The sequence below is a fragment of the Herpailurus yagouaroundi genome, unplaced genomic scaffold (genome assembly GCF_014898765.1).
Source record: "Herpailurus yagouaroundi ecotype Mexico unplaced genomic scaffold, PumYag 28, whole genome shotgun sequence".
NCBI lineage: Eukaryota > Metazoa > Chordata > Mammalia > Carnivora > Felidae > Herpailurus > Herpailurus yagouaroundi.
In genome coordinates this window covers 134,540,841-134,546,840 of record NW_024412376.1, presented here as the reverse complement: position 1 = coordinate 134,546,840, position 6,000 = coordinate 134,540,841, and positions in this window count along the sequence as shown.

Here is a 6,000-nt window from a genome sequence, read left to right as displayed (position 1 = left end):
TCTTTTTTTCTCCCCCCTCCCCCCACTTTGTTAGCGTAGATATTCAGAAAGTCCAAGGTATCTTCCCAAGCTCCTCTAATTTAATGTGTTCAATCTTCAATCTGTTTCCCCTGTGGCTCTTGTGAAGGCTCAGTTTCAGGTATTGTCAGGGCAGGTCTAGTGCAGGTCTTCCTCTAGGGCAGTGATTCTTGAACTTTAGCATGTATCAGAATCATCTAAAGAGCTTGTTAAAACACAAATCTCTAGGCTTCTTCCCCTGAGTTTCTGATCCAGTAGATCAGAGGTGGGACCCAGAATGTGCATTTTCAACAGACTATCTAACAAACTTCTAGGTGCTGCTGTTGCTGCTGGTCAGGGGACAGCAATCTGAGAACTATTGCTCTAGAATATGGTCCTTATTTTTAAAATGTGTATTTTCTGGTATCTTAGCTGGATGCCTAAGGTGTTATTAAAAAAGTATTAATCTGGCTTTCCAGTTGAGCTAAGCCCAAACTCTGATGACCCCTATTAACTGCTCAAACTCTAATATCCCTGCTCAGCCTTCAACCTCACAGAAGCTGGAATCTGGTAATCCTAGGATTGTCTCACCCGACACATGTGCAAACAGCTGTTAGCCAAGTACTCACAGAAGACCCCCCTGCCAAGATTTTTGGAGCCCTCCCTCTACAAAGCTCCCTCCTGTCCAGTGTTCTACCTTACAGATTCCAGTTGTGCAGCTGCCCCAAACTCTGATCTCTGCCTGCTCAACTCAGATAGTTCTCTACCTCACTGCTTCCTGGTTGGGAAATTGCCCTCAGATAAAGAGCCAGAGTGATCCTGGGCCTCATGTCTTGAGTTTCTCTTCACTTAGGGACCACAGAGTTGTGCTGCCTGGAACAGTTGACTCATATATTCTGTCCAGTTTAGTATTTTTTTAAACAACACTGGGTGGCTAACCTGGTACCAGTTTCTACTCCATCATAGACAGGGGTGGGAGTCCTGGTTTTAGATCTTTTGAATTTAAGGAGTGTTGGACTATCCAGAGAGAGATATCAACAACAAAAAGTTACCCTAGAGATAAAGTTTTGCAATGTATCCGCGTGTAGATAGTAACTGAGACCAAGGGCATGAATCACATAGGAGGTTATACAAAATCAGAAAAGTAGAGAGTCAGAGATAGAATCTTGGGGAACTGCCAATTTTTCATGGGTGAGTGGAAGAGGATTGGAAAAGAGGCATAGAGGGAGTAGTACAAGAGGCAGAAGAAGAACTATGTCCTGGAAGTCAATGGAAAGAGTTCTAAAAAATAAAAAAAAATTAGGGGAGGGGGGCACCTGGGTGGCTCAGTTGGTTGAGCATCCGACTTTGGCTCAGGTCATGATCTCATGGTTCATGGGTTTGAGCCCCACATGGGGCTCTGTGCTGACAACTTGGAGACTGGAGCCTGCTTTGGATTCTGTGTCTCCCTCTCTCTCTGCTCCTCCCCCATCCATGCTCTGTTTCACTTTCTCTCAAAAATAAATAAATGTAAAAAAAAATGTGTTTAAGTATTTCAAATTCTTACTATTCTCCCCCATGTGCTAAGAGGTTTACCAAAAAAAAAATGTTTTAAATATATTTCAAGCAACCCAGTAATACAGTACAATTATCAATCCCATTTTATAGATGAGGATGAGAATGAAGATGAAGAAACTGACCAGTGAAGTAACTTGCATAATGTCATCCAGCTGGTAAATGGCAGGGCAGGATTTGAATCCAGGACTTCTGTCTCCAATACTCAAAAACATCACAATGTTCTGCTTCATTCCAAAATAGGAGAGGATGACCAATGTTACCTACTGGGCTGCCCAGGAAGCTGGGGGTTGAAAAGTGCCTATCAGGTATGAGGGCCACTGGTGAGCTCAGCAGGTGTCTTCCCAGGCATCTGCTCAGAAGCCTTGCTCCTTAACTGCATTCAGGGAAGACAAGATCCATGCTCCAGCCTCCTAAGGGGGTGAAAAGTGTGAGGTGACTATAACTCACTAACTGTGCCCAAGCATAGATTTACATGCATTTGAACATATCATCAACTCAATTACCTATGCTCAGATTAGCCTCAGCAATTCTTTAAGCTCTCACAGCTGTCTTCAGGTGTTCAGGGGATTATTATGGGGAGATGTTGATCAGCTGTTCTCCAAGGCTCCTGTGGGCAGAACAAAAGAAAAGAGGCTTAGATGTCAGCAAGGGATTTAGATGTAAGTGAGAACTCTGTGAGGCAGGGAGGTCCTGTGTACCCAAGCAAGTGTTTCCAGCTTTTCTGTCTTATTTTGCCCTAAATATTCCCTCCCCACCAAATGAACTCTTTTTTTTTTTTCTTTCCCACAAAAGAGACAAAACAATAACAGCAAATTCTTACATGGTTCTTACTTTACGGCAGGCACTGTCATTAAGGTTTTTACTCATGTTCACTCATCTGATGCAACATGTTGAGATAAATAGTATTGCTATCCCCATTTTACAGGTAAGAAAACTGAGATACAGGATGACTAACTTGCCAAAGATCACACAATCCATAAATGGCAGAGCCAACATTTGAAGCCTTATGCCAAAGCCCATCCTCTCAACCACTACCCCATCTGCGAATCTGTAGGTATCGCAGTAGAAATGATAGCAATTTGGCATGGAGGCTGTCATAGATTGTTACAAAATGACCCTAAATGCTCCAAGCCTCCCTGATTCTATGCGTAGACGTAGTCTCCTTTCACGTTGAGTCTGTGCCATCCCAGGGACTTGCCTGACCAACAGCATGTGATGGAAACAACTTTCTGGGACTCCAAACCCGGGCCTGAAGAGGTCTGGAGCATCTGCTTTCTCTCTCACTTTACTGCTCTCTCTTTACTGCCTTGTAAAAAAGTACAGTCTGTCTTCCTGTAGAGAGGACACATATAGAGAGAAGACTTGGAGGCTGAAGGGCCATGTGGAGAAGAACAGAGGCACCTCAGCTAAGAGCCAGCACCAAAGTGGTAAATGAAGCCATCTTGGATCCTTTAGTCCCAGCTGAACTATCCCAGGAGACACCACGTAGGGCAAAGATGGGCTGAACCTGTAGAGCCCGGCCTAAATCCTAACTCTAAAAGGGTGTGGTTTGGGGGCACCCCAGTGGCTCAATCGGTTGAGTGTCCGACTTCGGTTCAGGTCATGATCTCATGGTTTGTGAGTTCAAGCCCCGCATCAGGCTCTCTGCTGTCAGCACGGGGCCCACTTCAGATCCTGTCTCCCTCTCTCTCTGCCCCTCCCCTGTTCATGCTCTCTCTCTCAAAAATAAACAATTCAAAGTAAATAAATAAAGGACACTTTTAAAAAAAAATTTTTTTTTTCAACGTTTATTTATTTTTGGGACAGAGAGAGACAGAGCATGAACGGGGGAGGGGCAGAGAGAGAGGGAGACACAGAATCAGAAACAGGCTCCAGGCTCTGAGCCATCAGCCCGGAGCCCGACGCGGGGCCTGAACTCACGGACTGCGAGATCGGGACCTGGCTGAAGTCGGATGCTTAACCGACTGCGCCACCCAGGCGCCCCAGGACAATTTTTTTTAAAAAAAAAGGTGTGGTTTTAAGTCACTGTTTCTTTTTTATTGTGGTGAAGTATATATAACATAAAATCTACCATTTTAACCATTTTAAGTGTATAATTCTGTGGTACATAGTGAATTCGCACTGGTGTGCAACCATCAGCACCATCCACTCCCAGGACTTTTTCATCATATCAGACTGAAACTCTGTCCCCATGAAACACTATTCCTCCCTCCTTCCAGCCCCTGGTAACTGCTGTTCTACCTTCTGTCTCTAGGAATTTAAGTCAATAGGTTTTAAGGTAGCAACATATAACTTCAGGGAGATACGGACAGCTTTAATCATCTACTTTTAGAATGTATTATGGTGTTTCTTAGTTTATTAAATATCAGAGTTGTAGAAGCATCAGGAACCCACCCAGAGCTTCGGTTTGTGTGTCATTTGTACATGTAATTCTAATGCGTCATGGCCTACAGTGTTATAGGTGAAATTATAATTATACCTAACATTTACTTTAAAGTTGAGAAGGCAGTTTCACACTTAATGTATCATTCACCTTTCACAACAGCCTTGTGAGGTAGAATTAGTTTTTTCCTTTTATGGATCAGGGGATTGAGGATCAAAGGGTTTAAGTGACTCGACCAAGGTCACAGCATAGATAGAACAGGTTGGTGTGCAACCATTTCTTGATCGCTCCTGCTGGGTTAGGGAGATTGGCAGGGGGATACACTCAAAAGACAATTAAACAGCTTGAAAAAGGAGACAAAAGGTTGGTCCTCAAACATCTGCTCGCTTGGGACACACCCATGGATATGCCCACAGGAGAATCCTTTGATCATGCTGACTACCAACCAAGATTACTCCCAATGAGATGTTTTATAGGGTGTGGCTGGGTCCCACATTAAGAAACAAATATGCTTGGCTGTATTTTGGGCAGGAATAACATGACGAGGCAAGCCAGGCACGTCCCCATTGAGTAAAGCCACAGAATCATGCCCATTCATAAAAAGCACACAAAAATCAATTCAGTGGGTCACAAACTATCTATCTATATCTATATCTATATCTATATCTATTTAATGAATACAACATGATGCAATGAATTAGTAAGGCCAGGTGTTTTTCTGAGGAATTTATTTCAGGTGTATCTTATACACATACCTGCATCTTCATAGTCATATTATTTTGGACTTGGGCTACAATATGAAATGTACTTCTTACCATGGTGTGAATGCTTGAAGACCACTGCCCTATTCCACATCTTTCCTGGCCACAGCCTTCCTCAGAGTGCAGAAAGAGAATGCAGTCTCCAGGGAAAGTATGGCTTGTCTACATGCACTGGCCTTGTGCAAGCAGTAGAAGAGAGACAGATGCTATTTTAGCACAAGGACAACACTCCAGAGGGTGGTTAGGAATGGCTACAATTGCTATATGTAAAATTTTGCCCATGTGCCCAAGGTGATTTTATGACACACAGATATGATAACATGATTCTAAAAGCACTGGGTTAGTCAGGGAAACTGAGGTTTCACTCTTGGTTCTCCATAAAACACTTGTAACTCCTTGAGATTTTCTGGGCTTCATTCCCTCATCTCTAGCAAGGGGTGTGATCAGACTAAATTATCTTTAGGGAAAGTCTCAACCAAGAGAAGGAATGCTGATAAGATTTAGGTCACTGCCTCCTCATTTCTCAAGGAGGGCCACTGGGATAGGGAATGCATAGGGAAAGTCAGACTAATACAAAAAAAATGAGTCCAATTTTTTTGTTTATATTTTTTCCAAGATTGATAAGGATAGACAGACACTATCTTTGAAAGGTAACTAACGTACGTTTCTGGCTTGAGACTGAAGACTTACCTTGAGTACCCCATCCAGACCCAGGTGTCTATACTCATGAAACATATATCATTTTAGTTTCATGAATTAAACAATAAACTCTAATTGTCTAGGTCCAAGGTATAATGGTACAGTCATAGCACCTCAATCACATATAAAATTTGTCCCTGTAAGCTGTGTATATAAGAAGATAGTTGGAATTCCTAAACAGTTAAAAGCACACGATCATGGTGATTGTTTACCATGAACTGAGGAAACATGATTTCTTTGGTGGCAAGATTCCAATCCTGGAGTCCATGCTAAGGGAGGGGGGCTGGGCCGGTGACCACTGGCAGTTCCGGGTCGTTAAGAAAGTTTCCATGGCAGAAGAGAAAGAGCCTGGATATTGCCAACAGTCATTGTTTAAAAAGAAAGAAGATGGGGCACCTGAGTGGCTCAGTCAGTTCATCGTACAACTTCCGCTCAGGTCATGATTCCACGGTTCGTGAGTTCCAGCCCTGAGTTGGGCTCTGTGCTGACAGCTGGAGCCTGGAGCCTGCTTCAGATTCTGTGTCTCCTTCTCTCCCTGTCCCTCCCCCATTTGTGCTCTCTCTCTCTCTCTCTCTCTCTTTCTCAAAAACAAATCAACTTTGG